General features: G+C 41.1%; 1 protein-coding gene across 1 annotated transcript in view; it reads left to right on the top strand.

The window, feature by feature from the left end:
* The window catches only part of Adamts12 (ADAM metallopeptidase with thrombospondin type 1 motif 12), a 224,793-nt gene that overhangs the window by 93,460 nt on the left and 106,857 nt on the right, over nucleotides 1–24,476 (top strand). The window lies entirely within an intron of this gene.

Below are 24,476 nucleotides of genomic sequence, written 5' to 3'. Positions count from 1 at the left end.
GAGTGGGTCTCATATTATAAAACAGTCTCGATGGAACTATAGTGAAATGGCGTTTCCTGCTCTGACAGGGCTGTTGGATGTGCAAATTATCTAGGGCTCCATGCAGAAGACCCGACAATAATCAAACCAGTCAAAATCCCAGTGTGAACGGGGAGGGGCTTGTGAGGTCTCAACCCTAAGTGAAGAGTTCCTGGCACCTGAGGTCTCTTGGGAGAGGGAGAATGCCAGCTTCTTCAGGGATACAGTCCTGATAGACTGCCCATGCCCCAGTGGCTCTTTCTGTGCAGACACTGGCAGCATTAAGTAGACCTCAGTGGGTTTAAAAAGAGTATGTGAGGTTTGGAGAGCAAATGGTGGTGATGGGGCATATGGGACGTGTTGGAGGATTCAGGATAGGGGTGAACTTGATTAAAATTCCATATATGCATTATGAAATTCCTAAATAGTATATTAAAGACACTGAAACCTTAACTCTGAGAAAGAATAGAGTAAAAATCGTCTTAAAATTCATGACTACAGAGAAATCCAGTCATCTGCTTATGCGTTTAGTTGGGAGGGCTCGATCAGCTTAACATCAATAAGAGCCACACCTGCCTTAACTACCCTCATTTCAGTTCTGTTAGCCATTCTCGAACTTGCCATAGCTTTAATTCAGGCATATGTACCCACACTGTGAGTCAGCCTTTATGTGATAACATTGATTGTCCCACCAAACATACACATACCATAGCGTTAACATATGACACTGACCATTAATAGGAGAATTACCAGTTACACCCCCAGCTTGGGCTTAGTAATGGGAGTTCCTGCAACTAGATAGCTTTGTGATGCTCAGGCCTAATATCTGACTCAACAACAAGGTACTTTCCAGTCTCCATGCATTCATTGTTCAAAAAAGTTCATGTGTGGTAGAACGTTATTCGGTGCTGTAAGATTTCTTCTTTGCAAAGTTTGCCTGAGTCTTATCACCTGCCTTTAGCCCCTACCTCTGAATTCAGAAGGCGCTGCCCACTCCAGGCTTGCACACTGGAGTCCACAAGAGCAGCCCACAATCCGACTGTTGGTCATTAAAAAGGAAGGGTGTTTTAGGAAGGCAGAGTCCAGCTCCATGTCTCAGGCTCTGGGGGAGGCAGAGGAAAGACAGCCATAGATCACCACCAAAATCTCAGCAACCCTGGCCAGTAAAGGTGCCTGTCTTTCTTACATCACATCTGTCCTCCGTCTTTACCATCTGAAACGTAATCTTCAAATGAGGGGGAAAGTAGGAAAGAAGGAGGTGGATGAACAAATGGTTCCATCAGTCCCCTGGGCCTCACAAAGTTGTAGCTCATGAAACATTGACAAGTGCTAATTATTTCCCCTCCTGCCCCAGGATTCAGGGTCTCATGGACTTCACACTTCTTGTGCTGCTTTGAACTCCCAGTCCAAGAGGAGAGAATTCCAGGCCAGAGATGAAGAGACCTACACAGTGTCACAGGGGTTTAAACCGATAAGGCCAGTGTGAATACCAAAGATCATCTGACTTAAAAATAGCTGCTTTTGTCTCTGTTCTATCCTGTTAGGTTAAGAACAAAAGGCCATAAAGCTAATATGGGTAATTATTGGATGTATCAGAGAGAGTTGCACACTCTTCTTGATTATAATAAAACTTCTTTAAGTTCATACATTAAAAAAAAATGTGTTACCTAGGCCTGGTGGAAATCTGGTTGCAGGGTTAGCCATGTTACAGCTTTTTGTTCTTCCCCAGGGGAAGCACTGTGGCCAGGAAAGGGCTTTCATCTCATTATAAGGGAAAGTTTTACCGAAGCCAGGACACAGGAGAAATCTTGTCCTACTGCCAGCAGAATGAAAAGAACACTATTCACCTACTGATTCTGTCGCTTGTTTATGTAATGAAATCTCAGGCTCAGATCTCTGTGAACAGAGACCACAGCTCCTGGTTTTGCACCTTTGGAGACTCCAAAGACCACTGAGAGAAAAACAGTTTAATTTATGTCAGATGCAGGCTGAGGTGTCTGTGTTCTATTATACATCTTTATGAGGACACACACACACACATTTGGAAGACAAACACATGTATCTCTTGCAGTAGCGTATGTTCAGCTTTAGTTAACTTTGGTTAGTCTGCAAAATGGTTTCATCTGTGTGCACTCTTACCAGAACTGCATTAGTGTTCTACTTGTTCTCCATATAAACCTTTCTCCCTTGATTCTAGGACCAGGATGAGATGACTACATATAGAATGTTCACACACAGTAAGACCATCCAAATGCACCGCAAAGACATGATATAAGATGATTTTCAAAGCAGAGGTAATATTGTTATGGTCCATACCGCGATTGACTGACAAAACATACCTCAGTTTTCTTTTTCCTTGAGATATCCCATTTTCACCGATATAAACAGATGACTCCCGAGAAGCTTGTTTACACTGTGCTGTTTCTGGCACTGAAAAAAGCTAGTAAGAATCCTGTTCCACATGCTCTGTTGATAGTGGCCGATAAGAGCCAAATTATGATGACCTACTTTTCAATGAACTTGGAATATATTTTGAAAACATAGTTCTGATTCCAGAAGGAAACACTTAATGGAGTTGGAAAGTAAGTAAAATTTATTTAGAACTGAGAGTCTATTTGTTTATTTATTTTTGATTATGATAGGGAATAGAAGCTTAGAAAAGCCTGTTCAAAAGTCTATATATTGATGCCAGAAAAATCTTTTCTGCTTTAATCTGTACATTAAAATCTCTTCAATTCTCACTTGTGAGGATTATTTATAATTGTAGGAGCCTCTGGCTAGCTTCCACTATGGATGTTTGTTTGCATATTTTTATAAGCAGCATATTTTATTGTGAAATGTTTGGTAACTGTGTTTAATGAAGGTATTGGGTTTGGGGTTACAGACACAGATGACCAAGGTCACTATATAAGCAGTGAACAGATAGTGTTTTGACATTTAAAGTAGACACACATCAGGACTTAATTTAACCCTCCTTTTTTCAGCTTTCCACAAGTATTCCTTTGACTTTCAATTTTCAATGATTTTAGTAATTATTTTTATATGTTTATGAATAAAAGCCTTTAAAATACTTACCTGTTTTATGTGTGTAAGTGTTTCCCCTCCATCTAAATTTGTGTGCCACTTGAGTGCTTTGTGCCCTTAGAAATGAAAAGGACTTTAGATCCAGAAAGAATCATCACATGTGTTCTAGAAACTGAGCCCAAACCCTTTATAAGAACAGCAAGTGCTCTTCCCTGCTAAGCCATCTCTCCAGCCCCTGTAGGAATTTCTTTTAAGTTAACTGGCAATATTTCCTCTTTTCATACTGTCCAAAAGATCATCTGACTTTCAGTCAGTAAAAATAACATAACTCAGTTGAGGGAGGTTTATCTTATGCACACACAGATGGCTGACCAGTGGCTGTATTGTTGGTATCAAATGAAACTAATTATCTATACAGTGATTTTAAAAGCAAATTTCTAGAAAAGTAGTTACTATGCCAAAGGCCATGTCCATGCCAACATCTGCAAGACACTGAGTTCTGAAAAGGCTGTTCACTCTTCAGTTTCTTCATGGTCAGAGTCCATGTGAATTCTCCTCTCCTTAGGGACAGGAAATTCTCTTCTCTATTGACTCTAACTTTGAAGTCCTGTAAGCTATGGACTAGGTGCCTGTTTGCCATCATGGGTTTGCAAACATCGCTTCCTAACCTTTGCCAACCTTTGTTCTTTAACGGACTTAATAACATCATACTGAATAAAAAGTGATTCAACTGAATGATAATATTTCATGTTTGCCTAGGGTTTGAAATCAATTTATCCAATTATAACTCCATAAAAAAGTTGGAACTCTGAGCAAATGTAAGTTAGCTATTGTGCAATACAAAGTAAGAATAATATGCACAAAACTAGTTATTTTAGAATTCTGAGCTATCGGAACAAATTGCCACTTCATAATGCATCATTTCAGTGTGCAAAATCCTGGATTACCAACATGGATCAAGGACAAAGAGAAGAGGATTTTTAGAAGCTAATCACAAAATATAATATTTTAGTAAGCTTTATTCTCAAAGTATATACTTTCAAATAACCAGGTTTGATTGATTTCCTGATTCCATTTGTTCCCACATAGTTCATTTCTGTCCTGTTGAAGTCTAAGTCAGTCAATTTCTAAAACAGTTCTTCTTCTGATATAAGAATGGCCCATCTGGTCCTGGCCCACTCTGAGTTCTGCCCAACCAATGCCATATGTGACCATTTGTCTAGCTAAAGTAGTCAAGTATACATAGTAGAGTTGTTGCTATTCAAACTCTTAGATCTTTCCTGTCTAAAGATGCAGTTTTGTGTCCCCATACATCTAGCATAAGCTTTGACCAAGCCTGAAAGAAAACCAGAAACCATTGTAGAGGAAGTCCAACCAGATATGATGTCCACCGTTGTAAGAGTGGGAGTAAAACACTCCCCTGGTGTATTACAATAACTTTACAAAACTAAACTGGATAGTGGAGCCATAGCAAATCCCAGGGCCATGTATAATACAGGGTGAACCATCGTTGAAGCGTTTGTATTGATAACAATAACTGACATCCTACAGGACTACTAATGTTAACATATGACAATGACATCAACATATTGAGACTACTGTAACGTTTATGCTAAAATCACCTTTACAAATGTACTAGCAACTGCTATTAATAGGAACTTACTTGTGCAAAAGATGAGTGATTTCTTTCCACAATTTGACCATTTGACCCATAATGAGAGAAACTCCAACAACACTGTTAGCTCAGTTAAGTAACACAGACCATGCAGAACAGAGCCTGGCCATCCCAGCATCTTTCCTGCATGACAGCATACAAAAACACCATCAAGATAAAGAAGTAATTTGACTTGTTGGTATTTTGGCTACATATAGTAAGTACCAAAGAAATGTTATACTTTTGAATGCCCTGTCAATGACATTTTTTCTAAACTTAGGCTCTTATCTTTTTTTTTTTTAAATAATTTTTTTTATTAAGAAAAGAAGAAAAAAAAACATAAACAAAAAACAAGTTTCCACCTCCTCCCAGCCTCCCATTTCCCTCCCCCTCCTCCCACCCTTCTCCCCCTCCTCCCACCCTTCTACCCCTCCCCCCACTCCTCTCCCCCTCCCTCTCCAGTCCACAGAGCAGTCCAGGTTCCCTGCCCTGTGGTAAGTCCTAGGTCCTCCCCCCTCCGTCCATATCTAGGAAGGTGAACATCCAAACTGGCTAGGCTTCCACAAAGCCAGCACATTAAGTAGGATCAAAACCCCGTGCCATTGTCCTTGGCCTCTCATCAGCCCTCATTGTTCGCCATGTTCAGAGAGTCCGGTTTTATCCCATGCTTTTTCGGTCACAGTCCAGCTGGCCTTGGTGAGCTCCCAGTAGATCAGCTCCACTGTCTCAGTGGGTGGGTGCACGCCTCGTGGTCCCGACTTCTTTGCTCATGTTCTCCCTCCTTCTGCTACTCATTGGGACCTTGGGAGCTCAGTCCAGTGCTCCAGTGTGGGTCTCTGTCTCTGTCTCCATCCATCACCAGATGAAGGTTCTATGATGATATGCAAGATATTCGTCAGTATTGTTCTCGGATAGGGTCATTTCAGGTTCCCAATCCTCAGCTACCCAAGGAACTAACTGGGAACCTCATGTTGGGCACTTGGGAGCCCCTCTAGGGTCAAATCTCTTGCTCACCCTAAAGTGGTTCCCTTAACTAAGAATTGTGGTTCCGTGCTCCCCTATCCACCTTTCCTTTATCCCAATTCTCCTGATTCCCCAAGTCCCCCCTCCTTCCCTTCTACCTTTTCTCTCCCCATCTCCCCTTACCCCCATCCCACCCCACCCCCAAGATCCTAATTTTCTCCCCGGCAATTGGGTCTACTTCCCTTAGCCAAGAGGATAACTATATGTTTTTCCTTGGGTTCACCTTCTTACTTAGCTTCTTTAGGTTCACCTATTGTAGACTCCGTGGCCCTAATTTATGGCTAGAAACCAATTATGAGCGAGTACATCCCATGTTCATCTTTTTGGGTCTGGGACACCTCACTCAGGATAGTGTTTTCTATTTCCATCCATTTGCCTGCAAAGTTCGAAGAAAGAAAGCATCTTCAACAAATGGTGCTGGCACAACTGGATGTCATCTTGTAGAAGAATGAAAATAGACCCTTATCTATCACCGTGCACAAAACTCAAATCCAAATGGATTAAAGACCTCAATATCAGCCCGAACACACTGAACCTAATAGAAGAGAAAGTGGGAAGTACCCTACAGGAGCTGGGCACAGGAGATCGCTTCCTATGTATAACCCCAGAAGCACAGACATTAAGGGCAACATTGAATAAATGGGACCTACTTAAACTGAGAAGCTTCTGTAAAGCAAAGGACATAGTCAATAAGACACAAAGGCAACCTACTGATTGGGAGAAGATCTTCACCAACCCCACAACAGACAAAGGTCTGATCTCCAAAATATATAAAGAACTCAAGAAACTAGACTTTAAAATTCTAATTAACCCAATTAAAAAATGGGGCACTGAACTGAACAGAGAATTCTCAGCAGAGGAAGTTCAAATGGCCAAAAGACACTTAAAGTCGTGCTCAACTTCCTTAGCAATCAGGGAAATGCAAATCAAAACAACTTTGAGATATCATCTTACACCTGTCAGAATGGCTAAAGTCAAAAACACCAAGGATAACCTTTGCTGGAGAGGCTGTGGAGGAACGGGTACCCTCATCCATTGCTGGTGGGAATGCCATCTTGTGCAACCACTGTGGAAGTCAGTGTTTCGGTTTCTCAGGAAATTCGGGATCAACTTACCCCTGGACCCAGCAATACCACTCCTGGGAATATACCCAAGAGATGCTCTATCATATGACAAAAGCATTTGTTCAACTATGTTCATAGCAGTATTATTTGTAATAGCCAGAACCTGGAAACAACCTAGATGCCCTTCAATGGAAGAATGGATGAAGAAAGTATGGAATATATACACGCTAGAGTACTACGCTGCGGTAAAAAACAATGACTTCTCGAACTTAGGCTCTTATCTTGAAAAGACAACATCATGAACGTGAATAAACACTCATTTTAGATGCCACAACAGCTCTTTCCCACTCTTCAGACATAACATATAGTTGGCTGTAGGCTGTTATTTTGACCCCTGCCTGTGGTCTTCCATTTGTGAAGCTGTTTGCAGGAAATCAAAACACCCAGGAGACTAATGATTTAATCATTTGGAATGTATATATAGCCATGCCATTTTGGCAACCCTTGTTCATGTTTTCCCTTCCTGGGGAGCAGGTGTTTAGTAGAGGCTACCATATTCTCATCTGAAGGAGAGATAGTGACCAGACTAGATTATTCAGATACATACTTTGAATGCTAATTGCCCAGGATAGCTAACCCTTGCCTTTCCCACCCCCTATCTTATGGGTGCATGGCCTAGCTCACATCCAGAAGACAGTGTTCTGCAGCTCTACTTCCTGTCCACTAGCCTCACATTCTTCCTGCCCCATACTCCAGAGGAGGTGGTAGAGATACCATGTAGAACCGGGCACTCACGGGTCATATTTTGTCAGCACATTGATCAGGTATGAAGCTCCGCACTCACAGTTTCTTCCCCCAGGAAGAGCAGGTCAAAGTTGCAGCTGGGTCACACTCCTCACCTTGGGATGGAGCAGTGCTCCAGGAAACACATAGCACTTTGAAGATGTCTTAAGTTGAGAAGACTTTGAACGCACCAAACCTATTGACGACCATAGCTCATCCTTTCTGCCGCAAACATGGTCTACATATTTGTGCTACCAAAGCCATCTAACAGAACATGGGGTTGACTTGCTCACTTAATTTATTGAATACTGTTCCGAACACAAAACAGAATGGTCCTGTGGGTGTGCTTTGCAATAATGTGAACTTGGAAACTTGTCATGTTGGGGATAGTGTGTATTTTTAAAATCTCTCGTTCAAACTTGAGAACTAATGAAGACTCAGTGGCTTTCTGTTTACCGAGTTCTGCTTGTGTTTCTCTGGAGTTTGAATTCCCCAGCAAGCAGCTAATAGTGCTCACAGCTATTGCTGACTGGACACCTATATGCAATCAATCTTGATAAGACAATATGCGCTAAAGGGTGTAATCATAGCTCATGATTGGCTCTTTTGGTATGCTGATTGTTCCCTTTGCTGCGATTCCCATTAGGAAGCAAACTGAGGAAATAAGGAACCCGTTCCCTAGTTTGAGAAGCATCAGTTCGGCGCTTACAGCTTCAGATTCTGAGCCTTTGTCTACAGCTCCAGTTTGGAGTTTGTTGCTTTGTTTGTTTGGTTTGTTGGTTGGTTTTTGCTAGAAGTTGTTTAAAACCAAGATACAAGTCATTACCAAGCCTTGAGTTTATATTAACAGTAAGACTGAGCCCACTGGTAGAGAGAGGTGTATACCTTTAATTCCAGCACCCGGAAAACCAGTCTGGTCTACAGAGAAAGTTTCAAGACAGCCAGGGCTATACAAAGAAACCCTGTCTTGAAACCCTCTTACTCACTCCCGGCAAAAGACTAGACTGAGCTGTGTGGAGTCCAGAAATCCCTCTCAGGCTCCATGCTCACGAGTAGCTGACAAACACAAAATGGACTTGGTTATTTTTGCATGTGCTTTTTTGTTGTTATTGTTCTTTTTGTCTTATTGTGGTTTTGCTTGTTGCTGTTTTCTTTTTTGATGTTGTTGAGAGTGACAGAGAGAGCTAGAGACAGACAGAGGCAGAGAGACACGCAGAGAGGGAATGAAGTTGGTTGGCTAGGATCTGAGAGGAGTTGGTAAAGGGGAAAATATAATTAAAATCTATTGTTGAAAGAAATTTTAAATTAAAAAAACTAAACTTGAAAAGATTCCAGAAAAATGAATCCTAATACATTGTCCTGATACATGAGGAGACTGAGACAGGGCAAAATAATAGTTCAAGAGAATATCCAGAGCTAATTTGGGATTTACTAGGGAATGCTAATCAACAAAATGGCGATGAAGATTGCGGTCTCCCTGCTGCATGCATCCTGTCATCACTTTAGCCCTCTAGGACCCATTGCATTCTTGTATTGAGTAGTAATTGCATCTTTGAGGGTAATGATGATGGGGCAGCAAAGCTAAGGCTGCAGACATGTTCAGGAGAGATGCCGGACGAGGGAGGCCCTGGTTGTATTGTTGGCTTCTGTCATACAATTTTCATATGTGGAAGGATATGCGTTTGTATTTGTGGACACAGTCCTGTTCTTCAGGAGAGTAGCAGTAGGGAGTGGTGTTTAAAGCCTACAGTGGACTTGGAAAGCTGCTACACAGACCCTAGAGTCTAGGGTCCTGGATGGGCCAGCTGCAGCTCACCAAAGACTTTAATTTAGAGCATCCTAAGCCATCTGTGGCTCCAAAATCGTTCCCATGTGTTTGAAAAGGAAGCAAAACTGGCTAGTCAGCTATAAAAACGTCTATGCTATCTAGCAGCAGGGCCAGGTCACCGAAGATTGTTACCCCTGGGAGGAGTCAGTAACATAATATCTTGGAAAGTTCCGTGTTCATTTGGACGGGGAAATTAGGGTGTGCTTGGAAAGGGGTCACTCTCAATGTTCTGAGGACACATTAAATGGGCCAATCAGTTACTCTCCAGGCGAGGATGTGGGTGTGCAAGTTTCCATCTGGGTCCCATCTCTGGGGGCAGGAGACAGCACTTGAAAGTGAGGGAGATAACAGTTGTAGCCAGAAAGAAGAGGAAGAAGTGGCCGCACCATTTCTAACATACTGTTCTCTTTTGTGTTTGCCCTAGCTGAGTCTTCTATCTCTGGTTGTCTATCCTAGCTAGGCTCTTAGTCTGCTTGCCCACATGCCCTATATGCAGGGCAATCTTCCCAATAGTTTCTAGGACAGACGAAGCTGTGTTCTATCCTAGATGTTCTCCCTGCTGTAGGAGGATTCTCTGGTTTTACACATGGGGCCATCATCTCGATCTCAGCTTAAATACCACTCACTCAACAGAGTTTTTTCCTGATCCACTGTTGAAGATGCATTTCCCCCTTATAGTTATTTATTCAAGCAGTTAAGTTTTTGTCTTTTATAGTGCATATACCAGCTTCTAATTTATGACTGACTTTTCTCACTTGTTTTTAAGTGACTATTCTGTGCATTTGTGTGTATGGGTGATATATGTGCACATGAGTATGCACACATGTGTAGGCCAGATGTCAATGTCAGGTACCTTTTCAGTCACCCCCCTACCTTATTTTTTTGGTATAAGGTCTCTCAATAAACATGTATCTCACTGATTCAGCTATACTTGCTGACGAACATACTCCAGAGATCTTGTCTCTATACTTTTAGTGAAGGAATTTCAGGCATGCATTGGCAAGACTGACTTTTTATGTGGTGGCTGGGGTTAGGAATGCAGATCCTCAGGTTTGCAAAGCAAGCATTTTGCCAACTGAACCATCTCATTAACCTAAATCTTTCCATTTAGGGTCAAGGTCATGGTCAAAGGACCATGTCATTATTTGTTTGCTGCGGCCCTTCCATCACCAGCAGGATGACTAGCTCATAATGAAAGCTTAATAAGATATTTGTGTTAATAAATATTGAATCTTATTCATAAGGTGTTAATAACTATGTTAAAGTTAATAAAAAGTCAAGAAAGATTTATTTATTTGGGAATAGAAAATAGAGGCATGATGCTCTTCTAGAATGACTTGTAAAAGAGGCCTTTTTATGACTTGGAACTCCTTCATCCGCTACTCCAGTTACAGTAACAACATTCAGTGTCAACTGAACACACAGGACAGTACACATTTCTTTCCCTGTTAGAGAGACTTCATGTGAGCATTGACTCAACTGGCTGTTTGGGATATCAGTGGTTTCTATTCTTCCCCCACAAATCACCAAGGATCCATCTGATTCTGTTTCTAAATTCCCCACGTGTATGTGAAGCTTTTCATGATGTAGTCATATCTGTTAGAAAGAGAAAAGCACAAAATTTAACTCCATTTAGAAGTTAGAAATTATCTTTTGAGAGTTACAGGATTTTCTTAGCATCAATGGCAAGGATTAGACTCTAAGTCTTGATTTGTGTGACTCTCTGACTCTATCCTTTCTTACCCTTCAGAAAATACTTGTCTTATATATTGTTTTCATGGTAGTTTAACTGCAACATAGCTTAAGTTTCTACACAGACATCTTGCTAAATTACCATACAATCCTTTTCCTCTTTTGAGTATAATTCTATGTTTATGGATAAGTTTTTAGTTCAATACTATACAGTTATTTTTTTAAATTCTCAAGCAATTAAAACACATCAAGATACAGTTTGAATGAAATCAGAAAACAAATAGGAGCAGATACATCTAATTGCACCACAAATAAATCACATTAACACACAGCAGTAACAAATTCACTTAGGTTCATGCAGCAGTTCTGACCATGTTGTGAAGCTAACAGAAAGGTTGTATAGAAATAGTGTTCTCCAGTTAGTGAACTTGATCTTGTGCAGAGGTGTCAGATGTCAGTAATTCTAAATGTTAGTAATTCTCAAACCTAATGTGTTGAAGGACTAAGGAAAAACGTAAATATATTGTAGGCTGCAGAAATAAGGTTTGCAAAAGCTGAGAAAAGAAATATAAAGAAATGAGGAGGTATTACATAAACTGTTTGGTGATGGATTAGAATCAAGGGTGTCTACATAATTCATATATATCAGCATGAATTCATAGAGAGAGAGAGTTATATAGAGAAGTACAGACTAATTAGTATATTTGCACACACACTCATTTGAGGCAGGGCTGGGGAGTTGAAAAGGCAAGAGACAGAGATAGTTTAAAGAAGAGTGTAGGCTTTGCCATAGCAAGGAGTTGGCATTTATTTAGTATTTATTATTGTGTGCTGGGTTCTTGAAGCACCAAGGTGTGTTTGCTAGACATACCTTGCCAATCTCATTCTGCAGAGAGAAAACTGAAGTCATATTATAATATCACATGAAACTGCTGTTTCCAGATCACTTTGTGGTATATAAACATATGTAGGTATTCATGCATGTATGTATGTATTATGTATGTACGTATATTACCTAGATTTCTCTTGGGAGAGTAAAAAAGAATGTCATCCAGTAATATGAGCATATCCAGCACACAGAACTCAGTTTCTTATACCCCTCTTGCCAATTGGTGCAGAGGAGTGGGACATGTTGAAGGGGCAGAGACAGGAGAATAACAATTCCTTTCTCTAGGAAAGGAAACAGACTTTATGAGATAAGTGTATGAATTCATGGATGGCTCAGGAAATACAAAATGAATATGGAACCAGACAGTAAAAGTGTTGCCCATGTTGGCAGATTTTAGGGCCAAATTAAGTGAGTCCTCAGTAGCCAAAGCTCAGCCACTTGAACCGTGAAATAGAGTGATAACACGGGGTTATAATCTATCCAATAAAATTAATATACAAATAAATATCCATATTTTACAAATTCATCATTTAAAGAATGATGACAAAAAGACAATTATTCCTCCCAGTGGGATTCCTATGAAAATTTGAATAAAATAGTAGAAATAAAAAAAATCACTATTTGGCAAAGCTGTAGTTTTGAAAGCAAGAACCAACCATGTTTACTGAGATAAATGTATAAGATAAATAATGAGAAACAAGAGCTTTCAATAATTTAATAATGTCAGTGTCTTCCCATGAAGTGTCCACTATTTATAATTTGACAATGGCAACTTCACAGGAGAGAAATCTGCCAAGCATTGATCAGGCAAGTGATAAGAGACCGGAAATTAATAAAATGAATGGGAAGGAGGGGAATTTCATGCAGAATGAACAGCATATATATATATATTATATATTATATATTTATATAGAAATAGTCAAGAAATAAAAATAAATAGACAATGGACTGAGGGACTGAGGGACTGAGGAAGAGAGAGAGGAGGTAGGGCTGGGACATTGGGTAGGTAGAAGGCAGGGTTAGTTTAAAGGAACATTAGGCTTTGGGGATGTTATAGATTGACATTTATTTGGTATTTATTTTATACAGGGTTCTATTTTAGACATAGACATATCTTACTAACCTCAGTTTACAGACAGAGAACTTAAGTCACATTTTAACATCATCTGAAATGGCTGGTTCCAGCTCTCTTTGTGCTAGATCGGTACTGATGTCATGGCTTACTAACTGTAGAGTTCCATGAGATAGTCCTTGATGAACTCTGTGCTTAAAAATATGTGATATTCAGACTCTGCATCCTCTCCAGCATAAGCTGTCCTTCGTAATTTTAATCTTAGTCATTCTGACAGGTGTAAGATGGTATCTCAGTGTCATTTTGATTTGTATTTCCCTGATGATTAAGGATGCTGAGCAATTCCTTAAATGTCTTTCGGCCATTTGAGTTTCTTCTGTTGAGAATTCTCTGCTTATTTCTCCACCCCATTCGTAATTAGATTATTTGTTATTTTGTTGTCTAATTTCGTGTGTGTGTGTGTGTGTGTGTGTGTGTGTGCGTGCATATTGGAGATTAGCTTTCTGTCAGATGTGAGGTTGGTGAAGCTCTTTTCCTATTCTGTAGGCTGTCAATTTATCTTATTTTCCATATCTTTTGCCTTACAGAAGCTTTTCAGTTTCAGGAGGTTCCATTTGCTGATAGTTGTTCTCAGTGTTTGTGCTACTAGTGTTTGTTTAGGAAGTAGTATCCTGTGGTGATGTGTTCAAGGCTACTTCCCACTTTCTCTTCTTTCAGGCTCAGTATAACTGCCTTTATGTTGAGGACCTTGATCCACTTGGACTTGAGTTTTGTGCAAGGCAATAATAGTTATGGATCTATTTGCAGTCTTCTACGTGTTAACATCCAGTTCTATCAGAACCATTTGTTGAAGATGTTTTTCTTTTTGCATTGTACCTTTTTGGCTTATTTATCAAGAAACAGGTGCCCATATGTACATAGATTAATATCAGGATCTTCAATTTGATTCCATTGATCCATGTGTCTGTTTTTATGCCAATATCAAGCTGTTTTTATTACTATAGCTCTATAGTAGAGCTTGAGGTAAGGGATGGTGATGCCTCCAGTAGTTTCTTTATTGTTAGCTATTTTTTGTTTTCCATATGAAGTTGAGTAATGTTATTTTAATGTCTGTGAAACATTGTGTTGGGATTTTGACGGGGATTGCATTAAAACTATAGATTGTTTACCATTTTTGTTATGTTAATCCCATCTATCAAAGAGCATGAGAGATCTTTCCATTTTCTGATGTCTTCTTCAGTTTCTTTCTTTGGAAACTTAAAGTTCTTGTCATAGAGGTCTTTCCCTTGTTTGGTTACTCCAAGATATTTTACATATGTGGTCATTGTAAAGGTGATGTTTCTCTGATTTATTTCTAGGCTCATTTATCATTTGTGTGTAGGAGGACTACTATTTTTTTTAGTTAATCTTTTATCCTGCCACATTATTGAAGGTGTTTATCAGTTGTAGGAGTTCCCGAATAGAGCTTTTGGAGTTACTTATGTATACTATCACATCATCTGCACAAAGTGACAGTTAATTTACACTCATGTTTAATTTAGACTCTTCCTTGTCCGTGCCATCCTATATTGATGTGGGAGTGTCATATATCAATCTTTGGATTTCATTGGTTAAGCAATAAAGAAACTGCTTGGCCCTGATAGGTGAAAACATAGGTGGGAGGAGTAAACAGAACAGAATGCTGTGAGGAAGAGGAAGTGAGCTCAGACTCGACAGCTCTGCTCCATAGACGCCATGCCCCGCTCCCGGGCAGACGCAGATGCACGTGATAAAGCTCCGACCCAGGATGGACGTAGGCTAGAATCTCCCTGGTAAGCCACCTCGTGGGCTACACAGATTATAAGAAATGGGCTAGTCCAGGTGTGAGAGTTAGCCTAGAAGAGGCTAGATAGAAATGGGCCAAGCTGTGTTTAAATGAATACAGTTTGTGTGTTGTTATTTCTGGCATAAGCTAGCAGGCGGCCGGGGTGCTAGGGACGCAGCCCCGCCGCTCCTGTTACAACACTATATCCTTGGCATTTAAAAACCCCAGAAGATGATGGGAAATATCCCATACGACAGCTTAGAAAGATATGCAGGTTTCTTTGGTGGTTGAGATGACATTTGTCAGTCTTTGCATCCTTAGAACCATGATCAACAACAGAAAATCCTACGGCAAACTGTAGAAGCTGGACTGATTCTAGAAGCTCAACATTGCTTCATGTAAATAAATACCTTTCCCATTTGGTCAGTTTTCTTTCTCTCCTAAGGAGGAAAAGGACAGATGGCTTCTGGTTGTGTCCTGCTAGAACCGGCATGCTTTTTAAGGCTCTACTTGTTGTCATCTAGTGTCCTGTTAATAGTGGTTCCTCTGTGAAATAAGTAGGGGAGACTTGAGGTTTTTAACCGTCTGTGATTGCTCAGAAAATCCACTGGAGCCAATGCAGGCATGAGAGTCCCTGAAGGTTGCCACCAGTGTTTTTCTTCAAGTTGACATTTATCGGAAACCTGGGAAAGGCAAGGTGACAGGGATTTTTAGGATTTGTGGCTGAGGAGATTTCTCCTTCTTCATTTCAGATGTCTTAAGGTAGGTGGCAGGGAGCTGTGCTGCCAGTCACATGTGCTTTGTGTCTTCCACCTGAGTCCCCACAAGTTCATTTCTAATTTGCAAAGGGCCTGGGTGAGGAGGTCCACCTCTGACTGTGGTTATCTGAAAGGTCTTGTCATGTATGATGTTTGCTTCTATGGTATACGGCAATCTTAAAATGTCTTTGCCCTGGCCTTGGTGAGCTTAATTTTCTTTGGTTTTAAGTTATATTTTGAATATTTAAGGTCCAAGGAGAGCCTTCCAGTAACTCTAAATATTAAGAATTGAGTGGCTTATCAGAACTGATCCTGGAATTGGGCTAGGCTGTGGGGATCAGTTGTCAGTGCCCAGAGGATGTGATCTGTGATCTACTCTTTATGTAGAGATGTGGAGGTCATCAGATTGCATTTACTGAAGAAAGGTACAGTCAGCCACAGCTCAAATTGGATGGAAGGAAGATAGAAATTTTGGAAAGGAGTTGCAGTCTCCTCCCACTGCAATATCCAGAAGAGGATGTAGGTTCTAAGATCCAGATGTTGGGAAATAGATCCTGGGGAAAATTGCCTCACAGATGAAAATACAGCCAGTACATGTTGTAACCAAACAGTATTAGTTAAACTTATCCTGTTTCAAATGATCAGTGTGTTATATTAATGTTTTTCCAGACCTGGGATTACATTTTGTATGGTGATTTTTTTTTTTTTATCATGCTACTTGGTGCACCACATCTTCAGTCCTGAGGCTGATGTTCTTGGTTCTCAGCCTACTCAAATAAGAAAGACAAATCCAAGGTCAGGACTCTCCAGGTCTCAGTGGTAGTGCTGAGAGCCATTGGCTCTGGATTAGATATTAGGAGAGTTAGTTATAGTTTTTGTATAAGCTTGGACATTGCTTAATGAAAATTTGATTTAACTAATTATAGATTTATAAACAGTAGTAAATATAATAAGGAAATCTCATGAACCCTCCACTCAGTTTATCCCAGTAGCAGCATCTTGTGAAACCATAGTACAGTCTCAAGTCATCGGGACACTGACCCTAACAGAAGCCACCAAGAACTTGTGCAGTCTTCTAGTTTGGTCCTTTAGTGTTTGTCAACTAGTGCTCTGTAGTTTGGTCCAATGAGTAGTTTTGTGCATAAACAGTCCATACACTGAACTCTACCCTGATGAGGCAGCTATTGAAAGTCATATGAGCCTTTTTGCTATGGCTTTCTATTTCTATGTCCTAACTTCTGGAAATCACTCATTTTAAAGTAATCCTTCAAGGAGTGACATGCTTCAGTAATAATAATTTTCTAAAGGGTAGTTCTACTTTCTGTTGCTGAGTCTTCCTTGCACTATAATGGTTTAAACCACACCTCAGGTTGTGATTGTCATGCTGGAAGCTGCTATAGTCACCAATATATTCTCTTACATTAATGTACATGTCTATTTCTCTGGGAGAAATGCCTACTAGTCTCTGACCCATATGGCAACTGAATGTGGAGTTTTACAAGGTGTTGCCAAATTGTTTTCCAGAATAACTGTGCCATTTTGTAGTCGAAGCATGTGAGAGACCCCAGCTCCCACATCCTCAATAGTACTGGTGTTGGGTCTTTCTCTTTTTTTCTAGCCTTGCTGGTAAATTGTAGTAATACCTCATTCTGCTTTTTCCTTTATATATGCTTTAGTTGAATACAATTTCATCATCTTCCCCTTCTCTTTCTTCCCTCCAATCTCTCCCATGGTCTTTTTCCCACTCTCAAGTTGATAGCCTGTGTTTCTTTGATATTAATGTTCGCTGTGCACAGCACCACACACACACACACACACACACACACACACACACACTCAAGATATCTTTCTGCATGCTTTTCTGGTATGTCATATGTTCTCTTCATATCTTTTGATTATTTTCCTCTGGGGAGTTCTTTGTATTTTGGAGATTCTTTATACCAGTTTGCTCATTTAGTTCTAATCTCTCCCAAAGTTACTCTTGTCCAGGAACATATCTTATGGAATATCATTCGCTTTAGGACACTGAATTTGTTTGACTTTGACCTGGGATTTTGTGGACCTTTGATTTTGTTACCAGTACTCTCCTGTGGGACTGGGTCTTGGAAGAAGTAGATGGCCATGGAAAACCTAATTTTAGGAAGGAGCAGCGGATGAATCACCATGAGAACACTTAGAGCAGCAAATCCATATGTTGAATTAATATTCCTGAGTGAGCGAGGGGTCTTCCAGGACAGTTGAAGATGGGTCAGTTCAGTGTCTGTGGGATCCAGATTCCTATCATAGCTGACCCCTGACTGTTAGCTTGAGCTCACCTGGATGGTTGATCTACTCAACATAGTGTGGCTCGTTGTCTCTTTGGGTGATTTTCTCCTGGAACAAGACATTTACAGAGGATTGCCCAGATTACTGCTTCTCTTCTGTTCATTGACAGGGAGATAAGCTCTCTTATCTTGGCTACTCCTCCACAGATAGAGGTGGAGAGATAAGGAGAAGGAAGTCTCAGGGCATGCCCAGTGCTAACATGTATTATGTGACACTATTCCTAGGGCCAGATGAACAATTGTTCACCCCAATAGGGAATGGACAACAGGACAAAGTAAGGATGCCATCAAAGTCCTGCTTGGTGAGCCAATGAGTTTCTTTGGGTTACTTAGAGGACGAGAATTAATACAAAGGCTGCTGCATTTCTGAAAGTTCACCCCTGCGTGGATGACAGCTCATGAAAGCTGCAAAGCCAGAGGTCACTGCGTAGCTTTTAGGCTGCTAGACACGTTACAGAGCACCTCTTCAGGCAGCTCAGATGCTCTGAGAGTATCTTCCTGCTGTCCTTACTACCTTGGGTACAGAAAGGCCTCGTACATCTGGTAAGTTTCAGGAACATCTTGAAGCTTTTGAGTTGCTTACTTCCTGAGGTTTTTGTTTTTTGAGACAGTGTTTGTGCTTTGGAGCCTGTTCTGAACTAGCTCTTGTAGACCAGGCTGGCCTCAAACTCACCAAGATCTGCCTGACTCTGCTTCCCTAGTGCTGGGATTAAAGGCATGTGCCACCACTGCCCAGCCTGTTTCCTGAGTTTTAAGGAACTTTGCTTCAGGATGGAGCACTTCACCTCCCTCCTGAACACCATGAGTCATGAGTGTCTTCTCTCTAATGTACAATGTTTTCGCTCAGAGGAAATTGCTAGGCAACAGCCATAGCTCTCCATCAGCCTCTGGTCCCCAGGCTGATCTGGCCTTTGTGAGGGAGACTTGGTGTCTCTTTGAAACCAGCCAGAGAACTCTGCTGGGTCTAATGTCCTTTCCCCCCGTTATTATCATTGTCTGAGCACAGCTGTTTAACCGACTTGGGATTTACAAATTAATGAGTGTGCTGTGGTACTCAAAAGCGTCCAGGTCCTGTGCTGAGTCTTGAGTTACACAAGTCCCTGAGACATGATCCAGTTCTTGGGTGAAGTCTTTCCTCAAGGGAGGATGCTGAGTCTACACCAGTAAACTGATCCAAGCCGAAGAGCAATATGTGAACCACAGAGTATTGAAGTAAAGAGTCGCAAAGCAACCATATTTACCGTGTTTTAGTAGTAGAGAAAGGCCTGCCTTTGCTTTGTAAAAAGAGTCATATAGTTTTTGGTTATAGCATCATTTTGACCTTTACTACATGGAAGCCAACTGCAGAATTTTTTTCTCCTGAGGGACAAGGAGGCTCTTATATTCCCAAATAAAAATAACCCATAAATGCTGAGAACATAAAGTCCCTGAGTATTATTATTTGAACCCTCTCTGTTCCCCTTGCTCTGACTTCCCTTGTCAGGTCTGTGGTATTCCAGAGGGCTTAAACAACTATGCTCAGGACCTCTAGACTGCTTAGAAAATATGCCAACAAATTATATTGTGCTCTCTACCTTTTCTTTCTTTCTTCCATTCTTTCTTTCTTTCATTTTTTCTTTTCTTTTTTTCTTTCTTTTTTTTTTGTTTTTTTTGAGACAGGGTTTCTATGTGTAGCATTGCAGCCTGTCCTGGAACAAGCTCTTATAGACGAGGCTGGCCTTGAACTCACAGAGATCCGCCTGCCTCTGCCTTCCTAGTCCTGGGATTAAAGGCATGCATCACCAACACCAGGCTCTCTCTCTCTCTCTCATATCTGATGTCACAAATGTGTTTTCTAAAGTAAATATGCAATTTTGTAAACATAGTGAAACATTGTGAAAAATGACACAAAATATTGCCGACTAGATATTTTGTAGTATCTGACAACTACTTTAGTATGGGAAACCTAAGAATTCTGGGCAAAGAACATTTTAAAAAATGAAGTACTTGATTATGATGAGGTAGCCAAGCAAGAAAGGTGCTTTTTGACAAGACTATCAACATGAGTTTGATAATTTGTCCACGTGGAAGGAGAGAACCTTCCTCTGACTTCCATATGATTACCATGTCATACACAGACATAAGCAAAATACTTAAGTCAATAATATAAAATATTAAAATAAACCTCTTATGATATAGATAGTAAAATAGTGATGAGGTGCTGAGGAAGGGGGAGGAGGAAGAGAAGAGAGGGGGGATAGATAAGGTCAAATGCTCTAACAAAGATGGCGGCAGCCTGGCCTCTGAGGCTTCTGGATGTTTCTCACGACATAGAAAATAAGTCGCAGAGCTGACACTTTAGCTGATCCATAGTGAGTTCCATTTTGTTACTGGCTTGGAGATGAGAGTGGAGTTAACAGTGCATCACTTCTCCTCAAATTACAGTGTAAAGAGTTAAAATAATTGGTTCACAATTGCCCAAGGAAGGAACCGTAGTAAGAAACAACCGTGTCTCAGCCTGCTTGAGCCATGCCATCCCACGCATGCCTGTAGGTCATCTGGCTGGGCAGCTCAATAAGTAACTAATGTTCCTTTAGTGGTAAATCTGTAGGGACAACATCCTGGTCTTCTTGTAGAGCCAAGACAAGTACTCCTCAGAGAAGTTGCCCTGGTCCCATGTTTGGGAGTGAGAAGAGGGCTCTATATTCTTGGGGTAAAAGAATAAAAGAAGGGTGTCCAGGGTTGGTGGGAGCTGATGTCACATTTCTGTACCTGCTATTAAACCCTCCCCATCCCTGTAGGCATATCCTGCAGCATTGGTGAATCCTGACCCCTAGAAGTCCCTCAACCTTGGTTGTTTTCTCATTGTTTTCTCTGTGTAATAAGGACATGAGATTTAATTTCTCCTTTAAATGTTTACTTTAGCCCTCCCTTTAAAAGGAAGGATCATCAAAGATCTCCAAAGCTGTCATGATCAGGAGATAGTGGATAGAATCCAGGGGGACTCCACAGAGGAACATAGTGCTAATTCATTATTTGACAACATCCATGGTCATGAAATGGTGGGTAGCATCCAGGGAGACTCCACAAAGGAGCACAGTTTTAAATCACTACATGACACCATCCTTGAGGCTGCTACCAGCTCTCGTGTTCTCTGAGATGAGCAAACAAAGGTTTCCTCTGCCCATGTGCAGTCCTCAGTTTTATGCTGTGGCACACGCTTGCCAACCATCTTCCTGGCAGGAAGTAGACCGTGGCCTTTTGTAGCAGAGTTCCAGTGGTGCTAGTGTGTGCATCCGCTACCCAGCCAGTGGTATTGATCTCTTCAAGCTGGCTCGGGCCATACTTCCAGGTACCTCTGCTAGGATGCTCATTTTCATTCCAGAGAAAGTTTGCTTCACTCGCTGTGGCTCAAAAATGTTTTTATCCTTAGGTAATTTGCTATCTGGCGTCTGAACTGGTCATCTTTGAAGTGAACACAGCTTTCTGAAGATAAACAAGAGAGGCAGCCTAAGCCTAAACATTGGTAGTTCATAGACATCCTAAATAAATACCCTCCCTCCAGGCTGAGGTGGGAGCAGAATGTAAAAGCACTAGAAAAAAAAAATCCAATGAAATATCCATCTCCAGAGCCCTGATTGCCACCGTCCTTCACTGAGAATACATTAGAGAGGAAGAAGGAGATCATGGACATTGTAAAGCTTCATAAACACCATCTTTAAATAGAACACAAACAAAAGAGACATTTTAAGATCCCTTCAGATAGTCAATGATCAGAATGAGATGAGAATATGGGACGATTGGATACATTATTGTTTGATAAATTGCCCATCTCATTCATTGCCAACTCTGGTCAGGAAAAGCAATCCAACTGATGCGATATCTAGCCCCAAATGTGTTTTCCCCTCTCCTACCCTCTCCCTCTTATAGAAATGCGCTGACGCATTTCTCGCAATGAAGACCAGATGCGGAGAAGGCAGCTGGGGGCAGCAGAAAGACACAAAGCTAAATAGTCAACAGAGTGGGTAATGAATCCCACATGCTTAACCATGGACGGAACACTGTCGACAGTCTGCCTGTAGCTCCGTGACTGAAGAATTGTTGAGTAATGAAGACATTCACACCTCACCCATAACAATATGAGAAGCTTTCTATGGTCTCTTGGTTCTCACCAGTGAGTTTCTTCTGCTGAACATGTTCACAAAAAGGGCTTAATTCTGCAAATTACCTTTCGTATGGAATACAGAGTTGTCAGTATGTGAAAGAAACCCATGTTGGTACCTGAGTACACTCTTCTCTTGACACTGAGACCTGCTTTGGTTTTAGAGCTAGCAATGCTGTGCTGCATGGCGCTTCATTAGGGGAAATGCAACTTTCCAGACATAGCAGCCTAAGAAGGGGAGTGTTCTAAGTCACTGCTATGTTTCTTTAGATTACAGATGCCTGCTCTCAATGAGAGAGCTATATGGAAATGCAGGTGATGCATTATTTATACAGGAAGGAGACATCTATGACCTGTTTCTCAAGGAGCTTATGCTTCCTCCTTGGGTTTTTTCCTTTTCTTTGTGGAGGTTCCTATTGGAACCAAAACAAACAAACAAACAAACAAAAAAAAACTTGTTATTAAGGAAATCCACCAAGGAAGTGGAAGAGCAAGAGTTTAAAGGTGGCATAGTCCCCAGAAGACCATGTGTTAATTCTTATTCCCTAGAAGGATGAGAATAATGAAGGGGGGAGGGTCTGATAAAGAAAAAAGAAGAAAAGAAAAAAAGAGGATGAGGGACCAATTAGAAAGCAGAAGTGGACCAGTAGGGGGGATAGAAACAAGTCATTTTGAGGGTAAATAAGATCAAAATAATTACATACACACATAAAAAGTTCCTAATTAAGCTCACTGTTTATAACTAATTAATTCTAATAAAAATGCTAACTAAAAGAATCTCCTGTATTGGTCAGCCCAATACTTGAGCTCGGTGGAAAGCACTGGGCATTCTTACAGTTTTGAGGAGCACATTCTCAAGATGCAGAGAATAAAGAGAAAGAGGGGCTACGTCTAATAAAGTGGGTAGGATTCCTGTACTTAACCAAGCCCCCTAAAGCCTCTTCCAAAACCTGGGATCTTGTGTGGTGGACTGCCTGGCTTCCACAGACTTGACAACAGCAGTTTGAACAGTCCCTTGAGAAGGGGAAGAAGTTTAGGAGTCATGATTATATGGAGGTTTCTTTGGAAATTCATACTTCACCATGTAAAGTAATTGGAGAAGGAACGTAGAAAATTATTCTACCACAGATGAGAATTTAACCATCTCCCTGTTTTTAAACTCCCACAGGACTTCCTTCAATGTTTACATAACCCGGGATTGTTTTTCCAAGAGTACAACTTCAGTATTTTTAATCAAAACCCAAAATTAAAGAATTTGGCTTGACCCAGACCTATGTGGTCTTCATTTCTTTCGTCACTATTGTTTAATATTTGCCACTTTCACATAGACAGTAAGACTAAGGGGTTTACTGCAGCCTCCTGGGCACTGGCAAGAAAACAGAGGAGTAGGATTGAAATGGCTGAAGGTCTGAGGCAGAGCCTCACGGAACAGCTTGTGCTAGATGCTTCTAAGCACTAATGAGTAGCAATTTAAGAGAAGCAGCTTTTAGTTCAGGACAGGAGAGAATCTTCCTGAAAATCAGGATACGCTGAGCCTGTGAGTACCTTCTCATACACTGGGAGTGCTCTGGTTAAGTCTGCATGGATCAACAGAGGTTAGGATGGGAAGATGAAGTTTGCCTCTTAACCCTCATGTTCAGCTACTTCAAGGGCTATAGGGTATCGGTAAGGGACAGGCAAGAGATGGATAATACTGGATTCCTGAAAGGAATCACCCAAGGCTGGTGTGCTAGATAGCTTTATATCAACTTGATATCTAAGTCATCTAAGAGGAGGGAACCTCTATAAGATTAGTCTGTATACAAGCCTGTAAGGCAATTTTTAATTGGTGATTGATAGGGAAGGGCCCAGCCCATTGGAGGTGATGCTGTCCCTGGTGTGGTGATCTTGAGTTCTATAAGAAAGCAGGCTGAGCAATCCATGTTGATCAATCCAGTAAGCAGCACTCCTCCATGGCCTCGGCATCAGCTCCTGCCTCCAGGCCCCTGTCCAGTTTGAGTTCCTGCCCTCACTTCCTCCATGATGGACTACAATGTGGAAGTATAAACCCTTTTCCTTCCCAGGTTGCTTTGGACATGGTGCTTCATCACAACAGAAGCCCTAACTAAGACACCCGGATGTTAACTCTCCTTTGGCTCAGCCCCTTTTGCTCAGTTCCTCTATCAAGCCCTCTCCTCAATTGCCTCCACAAGCCAGAGTCCACTGCAGCTCTTAGACTTGACTACTTTGGGCTGAGCATTCACTTCCCAGTGGGTGAAGCAGTGATTTTATTTCATTCTGATTTTCTGTAGACCTCTCTCAAGTTATGTGATCCTTGCCTATGTTACAGCATCCTGGCATTCAAGGGTGAGTGCACACAGCTTCTTTCCAATTAACCTTGTTACTCTAGAGCATCATTTAGA

This window comes from Microtus oregoni, unplaced genomic scaffold, assembly GCF_018167655.1.
Source record: "Microtus oregoni isolate MIOR12 unplaced genomic scaffold, Mior012 000036F_ref0000092, whole genome shotgun sequence".
Taxonomy (NCBI): domain Eukaryota; kingdom Metazoa; phylum Chordata; class Mammalia; order Rodentia; family Cricetidae; genus Microtus; species Microtus oregoni.
The sequence above is the reverse complement of the archived record's forward strand: the minus strand, read 5'-3'. Positions and strand labels throughout refer to the sequence as shown.